Source organism: Thamnophis elegans, chromosome 9 (genome assembly GCF_009769535.1).
Source record: "Thamnophis elegans isolate rThaEle1 chromosome 9, rThaEle1.pri, whole genome shotgun sequence".
NCBI lineage: Eukaryota > Metazoa > Chordata > Lepidosauria > Squamata > Colubridae > Thamnophis > Thamnophis elegans.
Genome location: NC_045549.1, coordinates 59,369,519 through 59,389,574, shown reverse-complemented (window position 1 = coordinate 59,389,574; position 20,056 = coordinate 59,369,519).

The window sequence follows — 20,056 nt, the reverse complement described above, 5'->3', positions numbered from 1 at the left end:
TGGCACCAGAGAGCTAATAGGCATAAGGAACAATTACGCAGTTACAGGAGGTAATTGCGCTCAGCTGGTAGTAATTAGGCTCTTCTCCAGACTATAAAAGGAATGCTTGTGCACACGCCCCTTTTGCAGAAGTCAACGCATTAACTAATGTTGAATGAACAGTATTGTGAGCTTGGCAGGCTGGATTACTGCCAGGGCTTATCTGTGCTGGATTGCTGCCAAGGACCTGTCTGTCTGTGAATAAATTCCGTAAAGTATCTTTGGCTTGGAGTGTTTTGGTGTGGGACGAGGGGGGTCAGAACATTCAACTAATAAGCAGATTGCAAATCATCAGCTTTAGTCACCTACTCATAAGGAGCCACTGTCTGGAGTATATGTGGGTGATCTCACTATCTATCCATAGAGAATTTAGTGGCTTGGATTTCACTTCTGGTGGATAATTTCAACTGTAATGTTATCTCTAGTTCTTCAGGGATGTCTTTGTTTCACCATGTCTTTACCAAAAGTCCAACTGATGCTGATTAATTTGCTCAACCACCTCTGCTCTGAAAATGATAGATTTTAATCTTTTGCAAAGAAGACATAGTTATATTTCTATATTCACAGCAGGATGAGGTGCATTAATTGAATTTGGTAATAATGAAATTGTAAAGATTGCTTTTTGGGCCTATATTTATTTCTTACATTAATTTTCCACTATGCATCTCATGAATTTCCTGTATATGTTGTACAGTACATTATTTCCAATCAGCTATTTTTGTTCTTGCAAAACTACTGTTGGTTATTTCCTGATATTGAACTGCAAGGGAACAAACAGCTCAGCATGGAATGAGTCTAACTAATTTCAGTAAGAAAGCAATTACTTCTAGTTGTTCTCCTGAGTGAGAAGCAAAAGCTGAAACAAGAGATACAAAACTTTATGGAGCTTTCAGAAGGAAACTGCAAATAAGTCATTATGAGCATTTCAGTTGCTAATATGGAACAAGTACTTTATATTAATGTGGCATCAATTATCTATATGAAATGCATCATATGTGAAACAGACAATGATGTATATTCTCTAACTCTGTTCCCTTATTCCAGTGGTGGAATTCAAATAATTCAACAACCGGTTCTCTCCCCTAATGACCATCTGGGTAGGTGGGGCTCTGTGGTCATGTGAATGGGTGGGCGTGGCCAACTCAAAGTCACACATGTCGATGGACGCTTCGCCTTAGCTTTTACAATGTAATAAGGGTTAACCGGAGAGGCAGTTTCTGTAAGCAGGTCAATAAAGATTAGGCTAGAAACAACACTAGAATGTTTCCTTCCTGCCTTCCTTACAGGATTAGCCCTGTAAAGTGGGGGGGGGGAAAAGGAGATTTCTTCCAACAACCGGTTCTCTGAACCTCTTAGAAAGTTAAGAACCGGTTCTCCCGAATAGGTGTGAACTGGCTGAATCCCACCACTGCCTTATTCATATTTTGTACTTCTATGCTGGCATCATCACCTCATGAATAGGATTAAGCCACAGAATAGTGTTGGGGAAAAAAATCTGGTCCGATTCCAAGCCATGAGAAAGATGCGGGAAATAAAAAGGAGGCTGGCTGCAGGAAAGAAGGTCTCTGTTTATTTGGATGCCAGAACTTTAGTGAAAGCAGCCTGTTTTGGGGTTGGCTGAGAAAATTTGGTTGAGATAGGTAGGTTTTTATACATTCTTTGGGGCCTTGTGATTGAGATGCCTGTTCCTGTGCAAGAACACATCCCTTATTCTAATGGCCTTTTCAAGATTCCTATGGGGTCATGATTGGCTCTACAGGCAAAAGGGGAAATGAAATCCTAGATGTTTGTCTGAGCTTGTCAACTTTTGGATAGCCTAATTGTGTTGCTTATCTGGAGTTTCTGTTTATGAATAGGGGGCCCAATTTTTCTGAATGGGTACAGAATTTCCATTCCTAAATACTTCAGGCTTCTGCTTGAGGCTGCTTTCTGTAGCAGGAAGATTGGGGCTGCTTTTTGCCTTTTAAGAACCTGTGTCTCCTCTTCTCCTTTACGAGAAAATAATATTCTTTTAATATTCTCCAAAATATTTCATTCTCTAGGAGCGGGGGGAGGGGATTCCCACAATTGGAAATAAGAATTTCCCCCCTTATATTAAGTGAACTAGAAAATTTCATAGCTTAGAAAAAGATTCCTTGATTGGAACAACTCTATTTATCAGTGCTTTATGGCAACTTAGTCATTGGCTCCGAAGAGCATACAGTGTCATATGACAAAAATTACACAAGGACACATGGTGCTTATTCAAATTAACGTCTGGGCTGCCTGCTGCTCAGTCAACTTTTCTATTGTATCTACTGCTATAAGTGGTCCTATAGTGCTGTTTGATATGTGCACAAAAAGTAATTATGCAAGACATCCAACTAGACAAGGTCAACACCAAGTCAGCATTGCTGCTACTGGGCTATGCACAACCCTCCCTAAGTTTAGGATAAAATTTAGAATAGATACTATCAATACTACCTCCTAGCATCTGATGGCCCAGTGGTAGGAGCAGCTTTGAAGGAATATGCTGTCTTGGAATTAAAATCAAGATACAACCTGATAAGATATGCCCATTTTAATTTCATTTCCTGGGCAACCTCAAAGGATCAGTATACTTTTTACATTACTGGTATTTTATATTTTTGAAATTTCTTGCAGAGCATATTTTATATTCTGAACAGCTACAGAATTTTCCGTGTTTATTGTTGAAGAAATAAACCCTAATGCCTTTTTCACATAGAGTTCATTGTACTATAACATGAACTGCAATAATATAAACCCAACGAGAGACTGAATATAATTGTCAGCCCTGGAGGCCATCTTTTCTTTTGGATCTTCAGGGCTGCCACACTTAGTTTATGGGAAACTAGGAGGGGGGTTTGTATGGACTTGGTAAAAGTATTTAGCCATAACAACATTCTTTTCTCTGGGAGTCAGGGATGTTTAGTCTGCACCAGAGGTGGGTTCCTACCAGTTCGCACCTATTCGGTAGAACCGGTTCGTCAAATCTACCGAACCGATTAGAAGAGGTTCCACCAGTGGACCCGGAAAGCAGGCCACACCTACAGAAGAGGTTCCAAAAATTTTTGAAACCCACCACTGGTCCTTGGATATGATTATTCTACACTATCATGCTCATATTTATAAAACTCAGTGCCTCTGTGAAAGGTAAGGATGACTACTGTGTTTGTGGTACAATCAGAACATTGTGTGTGTTGAAGTTGTTTTAACGCAAACCAAAGATGCCTTTTAAAAAACAAGTTTACATCATATTCTTATGCATGCCAGTGCTGTGTGTGAGGTAATTTAAGGTGGTTCTGACAAGTGTCATCAGCATCTTCATATCCGGTCACATGGGCGGCAAGCCACTCCCATCTGGTCACATGGGGAGCAAGCCACTCCCACAAAGGAGGCCACACTCACAGAGTAGGTTCGAACAATTTTTGAAATCCACCACTGGTCTGCACCTGGAGTGGCATGACTAGAAGGCATCTCCAGTTGGGAAGGTGGATTGATTGGACCATGTGATGGACATGTAGGTACAGGGGAAGGGACTTCCTTTTGGTGGTGAAAACCCAGGAACTTTCAGATTTGGGTTTTCCCAGATGTGCCAATATGACATCTCTAATAAAATGGAACTTTGAGGGACTGCTGGCCTTGGAGTCTTCATTGGTTGGGGGTGTTACTTGGAACCCTGACAATAGTCATTGCTAAGACTATCATTCCTTGCTCACTTACAAGACCTTATAAACTTGGTCTTCTTATACAAGTACTAATGATTAATTTCCCTTTAACTCACCGGCTTCTGTGTTATAACATTCCATGAGGTTACCAATGGCTAAATCTCAGGACTATGGAGGAATTGAGCAAGCCTTATATCTATTCACACAGCATAGAACAAACTCTACTGCCTTATTTGGAATAGGATGATGGAAATAATTTGTGAAGAACCTGACAGCATACCAGAAAACTATGTGGAAGACAAGACAGGAAGAAAAATCTAGATATTGTTGGCAACTTGTTCTGGTTTTTTAGTCATATTGATTAATGACTTTTTTTTTACTCTGTGCTTACACTTACTAATAATACAGTAAAAAAAAAGCAAAACCCAATAAGGTGGCATTCAGTATTTATGTAAATACATATATTCCCCATATAATACATTTATTTAGCAAAAGATTTCAGTTAATCTTGCTTCCCATTTTCTGTTTTGTTCACAGTTTTCCTCAATACAGTTGAATATATTTTATAAATGATACAATGATGCTTTTCATCCACATTTTGTGAAAATATCAGCTGACAAAACTGACATTGAGTCAAATAGATAAGCAATAAAAAGTACAAAGTGTGATTCTGAGTCAGCGTTGACTCTTGGTGACTGTCTGGACTGCTGGCAGCTTTCTTGGTAAGCATTCAGAAGTGGTTTGCCATTGCCTGCTTCCTAGCACTGAGAGGGAGTAGGTAGCCCAAGGTCACTCAGTTGGCTATATCCCTAAGTGGAACTAGAACTCACAATCTCCCAGTTTCTAGCCTACTGCCTTAGTATTGCATCAGTATTGCCTGCTGCCTTAACTATTGCACCAAAGCAACACACACACACAGACACACACACACAGACACACACACACAGACACATTTTTTTTTCTCTCTCTCTCTCTGTCTCTCTGTCTGTCTGTGTGTGTGTGTGTGTGGCAGTGGTGGATTTCAAAAAATTTTCAAACCTACTCTGTGGGTGTGGCCTCCTTTGTGGAAGTGGCTTGCTGGCCATGTGACATGGTGGGAGTGGCTTGCTGGCCATGTGTTTTCTTTCTTTCTTTCTTTCTTTCTTTCTTTCTCTCTCTCTCTCTCTCTCTCTCTCTTTCCTTCCTTCCTTTTGTCTCTCTGTCCCTTTTGCCTTTTTTTCTTTCATCTCTCTCACTTTTCTTTCTTTTTTTCTTTTTTTCTTTCTTCCTTTCTTTCTCTTTCTCTCCCTGTGTGAGTCTGTCTGTCTGTCTGTCTGTGTGTGTGTGCATGTGTCAGTGGTGGGTTTCAAAAATTTTTGGAACCTCTTCTGTAGGTGTGGCCTGCTTTCCGGGTCCACTGGTGGAACCTCTTCTAACTGGTTCGGTAGATTTGACGAACCGGTTCTACCGAACTGGTGCGAACTGGCAGGAACCCACATCTGGTGTCTGGGTATAAAAAGATAAAGGCTTTCCTGTCAGTCATGTCTGACTCTAGGGGATGGTGCTCCTCTCCGTTTCTTGGCTGAGGGAGCCAGTGTTGTCCGAAGACAATTTTTGTGGTCATTTGGCCAGCATGGTTATATGGCAAAGGCACGCAGAATGATATTCAGCCAGTTGTGCACTCACAATTGTGAACCGGTAGGGAAGGTAAGTGAATCCCAGCTCTGCACAGAATGCTGTTACCTTCCCATCGAAGTAGCCCCTATTAATCTCCTTACCTTTGCATGCTTTCAAACTGCCAGGTGGGCAGAAGTTGGGGGAAGTAGAACATAGAATAACAGAGTTGGAAGGGAACTTGGAGGTCATCTAATCCAATCTCCTACTTGATCAAGAGTGTCTATACCACTTCAGACAAATGGCTGTCTAGTCCCTTCTTGAAAGCCTCCAGTGATGGGGGAAACCTGTTGCACGGAGCCCAGTTCTCAAACCTGGGCTGTCACCTCTCCAGCTGACAAGGTCAGTGTCTTTAACTGCTGAGCCATCGTGCTATGTATGTATGTCTGTGTGTTTGTGTATGTATCACACAGTTGTTTTTATTTTTTATTTTTGTCAGGCATTTGAAGGCTGCCTCTTTTTTCTTCTTTAGCATTAGGCATATAAAAAGGACTATGCTGCCATAATTCCATGGACAGCAGTGCATTTATAAAAATGCAGTCCATTTTCACACAGACCACATTCCTTATCCCATAACCTTATGGAACACTAATTTCTTTATAACATTCCATATAAAGAATGCTTGTTCAGCCATAATTCATCAGATCTAATTTTGTCCTGCATAGCTGGAGACGTCTGTTATACATAACAAGGATTTATAAATCTGAGAAGAGACAAAAATAAATGAATAGTGCCAGAATTCGCATAAGAAGAAGCATTGGGGGGGGAAAGTGTGCATTTCCCAGAACTGAGTACTTTAGGTTATTGGATATGTATTGACCCATATTTCTGAAGTGATGGATTTAATCTAAAGACCTATTTTGTTAAATAGAATTTCTATTTATGAAAAACTTAGAAATAATATGGTAGAAAAGATAGGAAACTTGCTGATCTTCTGCCTACAAAAGGACGTAGTTTATTTCATATAGACACCATTGAGATGTCAAGTCTATTAAAAAAAGAAAATTATATAGATCATATTTTATGGATTAATAGAAATCAGAAAGAAGCAGACTAAAAAGAAGTGACAAGAAAACATTCAGAGAAAGAGACAGGCAAAGGATGGGAGACTGTGCACTTTATAGCATGTCCTGTTTTCCACTGCCTTCCATTGTAATTGCCAACCTGTCTCCTTATTTGGAATGAGCTTCATATTGGAAAAAAAAATTGAATTTTCCACTTCAACATTCTTGCATCATTGAGTTTATTTTATATTTTGAGGTAAATAAAGAGTTGTTTTATTGCAGGTTTTCTATAACCAGAGTACCTTCCAAGTCCCAATTTACATTATGACAATACTTAGATAATGCAGGAGTTTATTCAACATATTCCTACATCTCAACTAGGTTTTTTCTGCACATTAAGGTCTAGTCTATCTTGAAGTTTTGTTTCAGGGGAGGGGTGGTGGTATCTTAAGACTTCCGAAACAATTTAAGAAATTTGGGATTCTCTTCTTTCAAACATCAATTGACTATACAGTAGGTTTTCACATTTCCCAATTAGTGTACAAACACTGTTTGTATATTTTACTATGTGTAAACCTAGGGTGCTTGCAATGACAGTGTTTTAAAAAAAGACAGGTACAATCAGGCAGGTGAAATCCTGCCCCCTTTTAATGGATGTACAATGAATACAATAAACTTTAAAAAGGGTGGGGATTTGATCACAAGGCCCCTTGTGAAATTGTTGGAAAGTTCCATAAGTCACCAACATGGGTTGTACTAAATTTTGTTAGTGGAAAATAAAGTTCAAAAACAGCTACAGGGCATACTTGGTCCATTAAGTCTGCAGGTTATATGTAAACAAAGGTGGCATTCACATTTTTTTTACCACAACAGTTTGTTGAACAAGACATAATGCCTTAGTTTATACAGAATGCTATGTACTAATTGTTAGGATTATAAAGCTAAGCATAATATAAATCATGTTATAGCTTGGAATGATGTATGAATTTAGCTATGAAACCTCTCATTGAAAACCAATGCAATATATATAGGTACATCATGCATGGACAGATCAATGTATATGAAAATCAAACAGTGCTGTAAAAAACCTGTGGGGAGTGAGTAATAGATAATGCAGATTTTGAATACAATATACAAATTCAATATATATATATATATATATATAGAAGCTAACAGCTTCCATTATCTGTCAATCGGCTCGTCATAAGAGTCCATCACGACAGAAACCCAATATTTTTACTGTTGCCTTTGTTACACATTTTGTGTTATATTTTGTGCTGATAGATCTAAGCTCTCATCAGCTAGCCATACCCTTACTGGGAATCGAACCTGTGCTATATTACATCTTAGGCAAACGTCGTAGCCATTAAGCCACAAGTTCTCCTCCTTAGAGCTCCTGAGAGCTAAATAGCTTGAAATAGATCTATACTAGTCTCCCTTTATTTATTTATCAGCACAAAATATAGCACAATATATATATATATATATATATATATATATATATATATATATATATATATATATATATATATATATATATACACACACACACACACACACACACACACACACACACGTACGTACGTACGTACATATACATACATACATACATACATACATACACACACACATACTGTATGTTATCGGAACATATAATTTCTTAAAAAGATTATTTTATTTGCTTGATTCCTGTTATTGTCTATAAAATATTCAATAACTATTCCTATTGTTGTAGTACCACATTCTCTTCTCCTTAACAGACGGGAAATTGCCCTCCCCAATTCTGAGCCAGCAAAGTCTGGGATGGCAACAGACACGGACTGTTTTTATGCACCAAAATAAAATATAGTTCCTGTATGACAGTTAAGGAAATGGAAAACAAACTTATCTCCATAGCTGCACCTCCCTGCCGGAAATATTGGTACCATTATGTTGCTAACTATATGCTCCCCAAAGTAGTTCTGACAATGGAGATCTGTATCATTGTCACTTTTCCCCCTGAGTACTTGACTACATTGTTTGCCTTTTCAATGAAAGAAATTATGGATTGTTTAATAGTTCAGTCCTGAAAGATTTTCATGCAAGCCAATCCTTTTACAGCCTAGTAGAACTTTTCAGCTTCAGCTCATTTCTTTCAGAAATAATCTCAGTGCAGATGATAATGCAAATTCTCTAAATGGTAGCAAGGAAAAATAGATTCAATATTCAGTTTACCCGTACGAACATGTAAAACGTTTCCCTTTTAGTGTCAGACAGTGGTGGGATTCAGCCAGTTCGCACCTATTCGGGAGAACCGGTTGGTAACTTTCTAAGTAGTTCAGAGAACTGATTGTTGGAAGAAATCTCCTTTTGTTTTATTCCACTTTACAGAGCTAATCCTGTAAGGAAGGCAAAAAGGAAACATTCTGGTGTACTTTCTAGCCTAATCTTTATTGACCTGCTTACAGAAACTGCCTCTCTGGTTAACCCTTACTACATTGTAACAGCTTAGGTGAAGCGCCCATCGCCCTGAGTGACCTTGAGTTGGCCACACCCACCCAGTCACATGACCACCGATCCCCACCTACCCAGATGGTCATTAAGGCAGAGAACCGGTTGTTAAATTATTTGAATCCCACCACTGGTGTCAGAGTACATGTTTGATATATTTTCAGAAGCAGTTTCTTTGATTTTATCTTAGAATAACTGTAAATAAGCCTACCATGACAGTGTATGTTATTTAGGGCCAAACTGGATAGTATGCTAATTACAGGAATGCTTTAGTGCATATACTATTTACAAGTGTTACCAACTCTGCATTAAAATAGATATGACCCTTGATAAGGAACTCATGCATAGTTAGGCAGACTACGGTATTAACCCATGAATGCTATAACAATTCCATGCAACACTATAATCTCCTAATTTCAATTTACAACTTGGTTCAAGACAGTTTATAATAAAACCAGAAAAAATCTAACATAACAATATGAATAAAAAGGCAAAAACATTATTATATTTATTAAAATTATTTATATTAAAGTGCAGAAAGATAAAAAGAACCAGACAAAATTTGTGCAAATAATTTGTTATGGGGCAGGGAGTTGTACAAAGGTTGATTGATGCTACCAATAACAGCTTTTGTTTTAGAACAGGGATGTCTAACCTTAGCATTCAGTCAACATGTGGCCTGGGGAAATCTGGGAGCTGAAGCCCACAAATCTTAAAGATGCCAAGGTTGGACATCCCTAGTTTTGAGCAAAGGTGGGCAAAGGATTGGTCTAATTAAAAAAGCACTCTATAATCAATCAGTTGAGAGAGCTAGCAGCCATCATATATTCCTTTCCCTGAATCCTTTTGGGTAGGAGCAGACAAGAAGGGAAGAGGGAGAAAGCACCAGGAGGACAGATGAGAGAAATAAGATGGTAAAAACAGACACTACCCACCATTAATTTCAGATCTGTCCTTTGATGGATCAAGCCTAAAGAAAGCTGGGTTGAACAGAAAAAAAGCTCTTCTTTTTAAGTGCAAGCTGCATAGAGAAAATATTAGTCTGTTGATATAATGTTGATTCTTTGGTTCATCAAAAACTCATATTACATGACAGGTTCAGTTTAAAAATAGACAGGGAATCAATGTTATTGGTAAAACTGCACTTATTACTTAGTTCTGATAGAAAAAAATGAAAACATTTGTAAAAATAAATAAAAAGAAAAAAAAGAAAACACAGTTATGTCTTCTGCCTTTCTTTCTATTGAACAGTTTCCATCTCATTTTCCACATTCTATTCGACTCTTTTAAATCCCCAAATCTAGAAATCATTAATTCAGTCTTTTCTTCTTTCAATAAAAAGTCTGTATAAGGTTTTCAATCTTTCAAAAAAAGTCTTTATCAAATTGGTCAGCTCTTCTGTTTTTGCAGTTAGATTGATTTTATAATCCAGTCTTCCACAGAGATTGATGCTATAGAGTTTTTGAAATTCAGTCCCTGTTAGTGCTGTTGGAGGAATCTGTTGAGACTCTTAGGTAAGTTATCCACTTATATAAGAATCTAAAGGAATTTAATGAAATCAATATTACAAATTTACATGACCTTTGGAATATCATGCCTGAATGTCCCTGCAGTAAAGAATGTAAAGTTGATCTTTTAAAAATGAAATAAATTGGTGAAAAAATACATTTTGGTTCATATATATTGACATATCACAGAATATCTAGTAATGATTTGTTATTGTCTTATGCAAGAGATGCAGTTCAGAAGGTGTTAGATATTAGTTCTAACTACAGTGGTTTCTACCAAGGTCCTCTGCTCCAGTCAAAACGACCCTCTGAGCAAAGCAGAATTCACTTCATGTTTGCTTGGAGCAGGGGTGGGTTTCAACTCGTTCGCGGCGGTCCCCGCGAACCGGTTGGTCGGCGAACCCGGAAGTAAGTAACTTCCGGGAACGGCGAAGGGCCCACCCGCCCGCCCGCGTTCCTTGCCCGGTTTTGATGAATTCTGCGCTTCCACGCATGCGCAGGACGCATACAGTGCCTGCGCGATCCTCCAGGAGCAGCTGGAGCATCGCACAGACGCTAGTACGCATGCGTGCACTGCGCTCGTGCACGAGGACGCCGCGAGCCCTGTTCCAACCGAACCGGTTGGAACGGGGCGAGAAACCCACCCCTGGCTTGGAGGGTCGTTTTAAGCACTCCAAAAGCTTCAGGGACCTTCAGGAGGCTTCCTTGAAGCCTTTGGAGCAGTCAAAATGACCCTCCGAGGAAACCTGAAGTCTGTTCCTGAACTTCCTGTTTGCCATAGGGCCGATGTTTTTGCGCTCTGGAGGCTTCAGGGAAGTTCATAAAGCCTCTGGAGGGCCTCCGAGTGGGGGACGGGAGGCTCTTTTTGCCCTCCCCAAGCTCCTATAAAGTCTCTGGAGCCTGGGGAGGGTGAAAAATGGCTTTAAAAAGGGTGAACGCCAGTGTGTGCATGAGTGCTGGCCAGCTGACAAGGCAGCACCTCGTGTGCCCTGACAAATGGCTCCGCATGCCACCTGTAGCACGTGTGCCATAGGTTCGTCATCACTGGTCTAGGGTGCACATTGACTTTGCTGGCCCAGTTCACGGCCAGACATCTCCTGTAGTTGTGGACACCTACTCGAAATGGTTAGAGGTAGTCCTGATGACTTCCACTATGGCAGAAGCGGTAATCAAGGTGCTATGGAGACTTTTCTCCACGCATGGCCTGCCCAATGTCTTGGTCTCGGACAACGGGCCCCAATTCACGGCTATGCAATTTCAGACCTTCCTAGCAGCTCAGGGAATCAGGCATGCCCTGGTCGCGCCGTTCCATCTGGCCTCCAATAGTCAGGCAGAGAGAATGGTGAGATCTGCAAAAGAGGGCCTCTCTAGGATGGGCCCGGAAGATTGGCAAACATGGGTTGACCACTATTTACTAATTCAGCACATCACACCCAGTGCCACAACAGGGAGAAGCCCCTCCAAGCTTCTCATGGGTCACCAGCTAAGGTCCCACTTAGACCGCCTACATGCCAATTATTCTGCCTCATCGCCCACAGATTCCACAAGCAATATTCGGACATTTAGCGTAGGGGATTTAGTATACGCCCACAACTATGCTGGGGGAACTCTGTGGATTCCTGCCACAGTGATAGGCATCACCGGCCCTCGCACATACCTCTTAGAGCTCGAGATGGTAGGAATTGGAGAAGGCATATTGACCAACTTTGTGGCCGCCTCTCCACTCTTAGACAACCAGAGGTTACTCCTGCATGAGTTAGCCAAAGCCCTACCCAAACGGAGCAAACACACACTCCTTCCATGGCCAGCTCAAGCCCGAGGGTACCGGGAAACTTATCTGGTTATATTGCAGGCCCACAGCAAGCTCCGAGAGAACCAGCTCTAGAAGCTCCAGCCGCATCCTGTGAAAGGTTCCAGGAGCTTCCACCAAGCGGAGCTGCGGAGCAAATAGGTCCGTCCGATCTGTCCAAGGAAACTCCTCCTACTGAACTGCGCAGGTCAGGTAGAGCTACACAAAAGCCTGCCTACCTGCATGACTACGTTACAAGTAGGATTGTTCCATCCAAGAGAGGAGGGGTGTTAAATATTACTTCTAATTACAGTGGTTTCCACTAAGGTCCTCTGTTCCAGTGGGAACAGAGGTTTAATCCTATTGGTCGAAGGGTCTGACAGCTCCCTATAAAAGGGCTACTGTCAGACTCAACCTTCGCTGGGTTGTTCTCACTTGTACTTAATAAAGAGCTGTTGTTACCGTTAAGCCTGTGTGTGCCTATCCATTACCCAATCTAACAGAAGGTGAAATATTAACTCATATGGGTTGAGCCTATTCTATTACCGCCACATTTTGGAATGAAATTTATAGGATTGTTAAGAGTGATGTTTACCTGTAAAGAAGGCAACATATTTTCTTTTGGGGTGAGCTTTTCTTCAGCCCCTATGTATTATTGCTACTTTATTAACTTCTATGGCCGAGAGATGGCCCAAAACATTGCCAACACTAGAGTGGCCAAGAAAAGTTTTGGTTAAATGTTTTGGATTTATCGTATTCATGATAGAACTTTCCAGATTACTTATTTTTTTCTTTAATTTTATTGTTATATAATATTTTATGTGTGTGTTTCATTAATTTATTATAATAAAATACATTATTTTAATAATTATTTAGCCCTGGTATAAATCTTCTTTTATATACCTTGGAACTAAATTTTCATGGTGAACAAAATATGGGGTGCCCCATATTTTCTCCAGGCTCTTGCTACTATAGTTATGAAAGAGTCTACACAAAGTATGCCATGTTGCAAGTCTTATATATTTTCAGGACCAAATAAATATCTTCTTATTTCCCCTAGGCCTTTTAGAATTGAATTGAAAGTAATTGTCAGTTTCAGTGCTATGTGTATTAATTGCTAACTATCCTAGTATTTATAGCTAGAATTTGGGTGTAAATCATTAGGTAGGCGTATTTGTTTGTTCTCTGTTCAAGCCATTTATTTCTTGAACTGATAATTCAGCGAACCAACAGAGCATTTAATACAATCTGGATCATTTCAAACATTTACACGAGTTTGCCTGTTTCAAAGCAGGAGTGTTTTAAATCTCCCTGCATGCTAAGATGCCAGTGGGAAGATGGGGGAAGAGATGAATTGTTGGAAACATAACTAAAAAAGGAAATACATTTTATTTGGGGATGGGAGTTGGAGACTGTGAAGTTGTCAATTGTTTCACTGGAAAATACACTGAGTTTCAAGATATGAATTTCAAAAGTTTAATCAGTTCATATTAGCCCTCTATCCTCCCATATCCCAGAACATTATTTTTCTTTTAAATTCTCCAGCATTCTTAAAAAGATCTCTCTTAAAGGAGAAATCACAAGACTGAATTCTGCCATGTATTACTTCATTGAAAAGCAACATTTTTCCTAATTTGCTAAAACAAATCCTTAATATGTTAAGAGTACGTTGCCATGATGGAATGAGTACAGAGAAGAGCAAGTAAGACAATGAAGAAATAGGAGGCTAAATACTACGAAGAACAGTTAAAAGAACTGGGTATGTTTAGCCAAAAGAAGAAAAGGCCAAAGAAGGTTAATAGCAATATCCCAATAACTGAAGCGCTGTCACAGGGAAAACAATATGGATTTATTTGTTGTGGAGTGCCCAAGAGTAGAAGAAGAAGTAACTGGTAGAAACTTTACACAAAAAGTTCCAAAAGAGGTGTGGAATAAACTTGTGTCCTGGAGTTGTGGTACTGGAGCAGTGGTGGGATTCAAATAATTTAACAACCGGTTCTCTGCCCTAATGAATGGCTGGGTGGGCGTGGCTCAGTGGTCATGTGACTGGTGGCCGTGGCCAACTCAACGTCACTCACGTCAATGGGCGCTTCGCCTTAGCAGTTACAATGTAATAAGGGTTAACGGGAGAGGCAGTTTCTGTAAGCAGGGCAATAAAGATTAGGCTAGAAATAAAACCAGAATGTTTCCTTCCTGCCTTCCTTACAGGATTAGCTCTGTAAAGTGGAAAGAAACAAAAGGAGATTTTTTTTCCAACAACCGGTTCTTCGAACTGCTTAAAAAGTTAACAACCGGTTCTCCTGAATAGGTGCGAACTGGCTGAATCCCACCACTGTATTGGAGGTGTTCAGGGAAAATTTGGGCACCCCCTTGTCTGAGATAGTGCTGCTCTGGGAAGGGGTTTGAATGTTTCTAGAATACATCTCCAGCTATAGACCAGTAAACAAGGCTGTAGTGCAATTGAGAAGTGTGTGACATTAAAAACAACAACACCCACAACTATTTTCTGCCCCGTTCTAACCAGGACTGTGCAAAGATTCAAAAAAGATGCTACCCTCATAGTGACTATTTGGAACGTAAAATAAATTTATAAACAGTATCATAATATTAGCAAGAAACAAACACCCCTCCCCCCCATGAAACTTACATAAATTGTTAAAACAGAAGCTTCTTTCACAGAGGAAGAAACCATTCAAGAAATTACAACATAGTATTAAATATCCATTAGGCAGTTAATGGTGCAATTTACCCCACTTTGAGACTTTGCTGGAGCCTGTCAGTATTTCTCTGAAGGAACATCTGGGTCAGGTTTTTGCCACAGATGATTTCTCATGTGTAAGCTATTACTAAGGAAAGCTGAGATTTATCTCCAAAGAAATAGGACAGAACACATTAATTTGCTGTTCCAGATGTCTGGATCTGATTGAAGCATTTGATAGTTAAACAGCCTCATAGTGTCCCACCCCAGACATAGAAGAAAAGATGAATAATTTCTCACTAAAAATCTGCCAACTCTCTAGATGGAGAAGATGTTGAAGAAAACATAACTATGCTTAGGATCTTTAGTAATGTAGTTTATCAACAGGACCATTATTGCAGCTAATAATATGAACAACCATATGGTAAACCTAAACTAAAACAACCAATAGCAGCCATTACAATATTACTAATATTAACATGATTTTCAGCTGACTTTCATGAACAGGAGCCTATATTTTCTGGAATTCTTAATCAGTTTGTCAAATGCTGAGATTTTTGGCAGGAGACCTGACACATCTGGATAGGGGCAGGTTGGAAAGGCTAGGTGAGGAGGTGACAGAAATGAAAAAAAAAATGAAGCTAAAAACAAATGGCCTCTTGCAATTCTCCACCAAGTTTCATGGGGGAAAGATTGAATGGATGTTCAAGTTTCTTTAAGAGAAGGGGAAATTCTCCAATAATTTCTATTTAAAATTTAGGAAGCTAGGGAAGCTGCAGGTCATCAGAAAGATGGTTATACAATGAGAGACATGCCCACCGGATACCTCATCACTAAATAAAAGCTATTGTACTATGTTTTTCATTTGAAAGAATTTCGTCTTGTATTTCACCAAACTAAATTATAGAACACAAAACAACGGGGAATAATATCTCAGATCAGAGATATAATTGCTAGGGATGCATATTTCCTATCCACAGCAACTGCATTTCCGCAGAACAATGTAGTTATGCCTGATTCACACTATGAAGTTATTTCAGGATATGTTCTCTACTTAAACGGTTTCCTGGGTAAATAAGTTTAATTTTTTCCTGTTATATTAGCTCATGTTTGTGGCAGCAGGAAACCAAATGCTCTCTACAACCAGTTCCCAACCTTTGGATTATAGATCAACATTGTCATTCTTTTTTCTTGAGAAAGACCCCATTAAGCCAGAGAACAGTCATGTGACACTGGCAGATACATTGAACATTGGATGCTCCAGATGATTTTTGTTGGGCCCTTAAATTTAATAAATATCAATTTATCCTATTTTTTTTAAATTAAAATGGACTTATGCATGACTTGTCAAGATTAAATCTCAGCTTGAACGAATGCTTATCTTACACAATAAATCATCTTGGATTTTATATTAAATTAACAATTAAGTTGGTGAAAGGAACTTTGCTAAGCCTTCCTATCTATCTCCTGCCACATATGATTTTCAAAAGCTTTCTTGGATTTAGAAGAGGTCCTGGCTAATATGGGAAGGACGGTTCCTGGGCGAAGTAAATTGGAAAGATTGAGTTTGCTTTCAAAGAGGCATAAACAAGGCCCCATTTGTGCTGCACGTGTCCTATTCTGCTCCACTTAGCTTCAGAGGGGATTTCAGGACATGTGAGACAGTTGCTACCAAGATTTATATCTTTTAAATGTAGTCCATAATTCAGAACATTCATCTTCCACTCGTTTGTGGCATGCTTTGTTCCACAATTCCTATGAACTGAGTTCATCTAGAAAAGGAGGGATGTTGTATGTATGTTACAAATTATACCTTTAAAAGATACCGATCTTTAAGGAAGCATCTGGCTTTTAATTCTTGGATCCTTCACTGCAATACAGAAGTCGATAACTTAAAATAAATGTTCTGTTTTGGGAAGAGTATAAATAGGCTTACGTTTCACCAGGAAGATTAGATGCAGAGATATTTAAGTGTGTGCTTTCTTTCTTCAATTCTTTAAAAGGAATTCATCCAGGTTTTATATTTAAAAGCAATTAGTAAAATTGGTCAATAAATAGAGAGCCTAACAAACCCTCTTTTGCATGAGTCAAATGCAGGATTTTGCTAAAGCATTTTTGTAATGTATTGGCGCATGGCAAGATATGTTTTTGTAATGTATTGGTACATGGCGAGAAACATATCTTGCCATCCACCAATACATTACAAAAATGACATTGACATATGCTTAACTATATAACTGTAATATATAACTGCTTAACTATATAACTGTAACTATATAACCTAACTATAATACATTACAAAAGTGACATTGACATATGCTTAACTATATAACTAATATATGTTTACTCACAAAAGGCCACACTTGTGTATGTTTTGGAAAGCAGTCTTAAACTATGAGATATCAGTGCACAGTCCATTATTAAAGGAAATAAAGGAAGCATTATGTGATTTCAGCTGATGCAATTGGCAAACATTTAACTTGCAGCTCCCTAAGTACAAACTTGGAAAAGTACTAGCTCTTCTTGGCAAGGATTTTAGGGCAGCTGAAATAATTTTCCAATTTAGGCCAATGTAGAACTTAATCTTTCTTTAGAAATCTGCTGCCATCTAGTGTGGAAAGTAATAACACGAAGGAAGGAAGGAAGGAAGGAAGGAAGGAAGGAAGGAAGGAAGGAAGGAAGGAAGGAAGGAAGGAAGGAAGGCCTTGTACTGTAAGTAAAGAAGCTTTTTTTATAAATCTTCTACTCAGTACAAACACCCAAATTAAAGCATTCCTAACAGATAGTTGTACTGTCTCTTCTTAAACCCATCCAGTGAACAGTTGTTCCCTATTTCTCTTTCCAGTGATTAATTATTTTTCCTAGGGTAAAAATTTTCCCAACTGGGATAGGAATAAACGATGACGGATAATAGGATAAAGATTTTCCTAACACTCAGCTTGACTCTGTCTTCCTGGAAATTAAGACCATTTTATATCTGCCATCTCAGCCTATCTTGATCATGTGATACCCCTTCAATTATTTTTTTTTTTGAAAATTGCTGTCATATCCTCTTTGATTTTGTAAGACATCAGACTCTTCCAGGCCACTGGAATTTTAAGTGGCTTATCTTCCATGCTGAAACCAGCTGAAAATGAAGCTGGCTTAAGACATAACTACCTGTTGTGGCCCAGCAGGAGCCGTTGGAGCTGCCGACAGACTCCGATAGCGAGGGACCCTATGAGTCAGCTCTGGAAGATGTGGAGGACCCTGGGCAGGGTTCAGACTCTGAGCAGGGACCAGAGAGGCTGGTTGGCCACCAGGAGGCACCTGAGGCATGGAGCAGCAGTGAAAGCCAAAGGGAGTTTGTCCCTGACGTCAGGCCCTGGAGTAGTGGAGAAGACGTCAGGCCCTGGAACAGTGGGGAGGAGCAAAGGGAGTTGGTCCCGGACACCAGGCAGAGACGGGCGGATAAGCGCCCGCAGCAATTACAGAGACATAGAAGATAATCAGGCCCAGGTGGTTGTGATTAGGCTCCTCCCAAGAGAGTATATAAGAAAAGACTTTGGGAGGAGACCTTTTTGCAGGACACAACCTTTATACTAAAGCTGGAGAAGCTCTTGTGTGTATTTCTTATCTATGGGAGTCTGGGTTGCTGCCAACGTCTTGTCTGTGAGTTAATTACTGTGAATAAATTGGCTAACAGTAACCTTGTGTCGGCGTGACTCACCGTACGAAGTGGGGTTAGAACAACTACCTAGATTTCACTGTTCTTCAGTTTTAACATTTACCAAGTGTTTTTTCTAGATCAGGGCTGTCAAACTCGCAACCCATAGACTGGATGCATCATGTGCTGGCCACGCCTACCCTAGTTTAGCTAAGGGGGAAAAAGTTGCCATGCGTCACGTGACACTGCCGTGATGCCGCGGGTTTGACACCCTGTTCTAGATGGCAATTAACATAGCACCACTAAGGAGACAAACACTGGGCTGCAACCATTTGCACATTTTAAAATTCAAATAATGGTTTAAGAGTAAATAAATCAGACTTCAGAAACTGGTGGCATACTTTGCGGCTTCTGATTATGTTTTTAAAGGAATGTTATCTGTAGATTCACTGACTCTAATGAGCATCTGTTACCCACCACTTATTTATCAAATTGGTACCACACTTCTGAACTTTGGAACAGAGGTGGTATTGAACTGGTTCGCACCGGTTCCCCCCAACTGGTGGCAGACGTTTTGCCCAGTTCAGTGAACCAGTAGCGATGGCTGGCGGGCTGAGCCCCCAAACCAGTTCCCCTGTCGCCGGTTGCTCATCCTGCCTGCCCGCCGCTTGCTTGTACCACTTCTTTGCATATTGGCTCTCAAAGAGGCTGGTGGCTGGCCGCAGAAGACTCCTCTGATCAGCAAAAAAGCAGCTGCCATCACCACCATCTTCTTCGCGCATGTGCATTCCTTTGCCTTTCAATTCCACTTGGAATTCATTGCCAGCCAGCCACTTCCCAACAGTGGCGGCTGACTGGGGGCTGCCAAAAACTCCGGTCAACTTGCGTTCTGGACTGGACCAGCTGCCACAGAAGGTAAGCAACCAAAGAGAGGAGGGGGGGAAGTGAGGAAATGGGGGCAACTAGCGAAGGGAGGGCGGGGGTAGATAGGGAAAAATCCTAAAACTTTTCCTACCTTTTCCTGTGGGTGTGGCTAGGTGTGGGGGCATGTGGATGAGCGGGTATGGGCATGAGTGACGTCAAGATGGCCAGACCCACTCAGTCACATGCCCCTCTAGTCATACCCACCGAACCGGTAGCAAAAACATTTGAATCCCACCACTGCTTTTGACCTTTTAACTTCCCGAAAACAAGGAAAACCAGCTGCTTCTCCTGGTATGATCAAAGTGACCAGGGATAAGCTCAACAAGTAACTTGGTGACAAGATATCCCCAAACAAGTCAGCACTAAGTCCAGATTAGAGAAATTTGGAGCAACTTTACCAGCAAAGTGCTGAGCAAATTGGTCATAGCAGCCAGATGGCAAATCCATGGGTGGTTCCTACCCAAACACAATTGCCCATCTGGCAGAGGATTGCTAGATGACAATCAGCCAATTAAATAAGAAAGAAGGATTAAGTGTGTTTTGATCCTCTTATTGACATGGAATTGGTATCCGTGCAGGCTACTGGCACAAATGGAGTTGTGCGTACTCGTGTGCACCTGCCACTCACACACCCCTC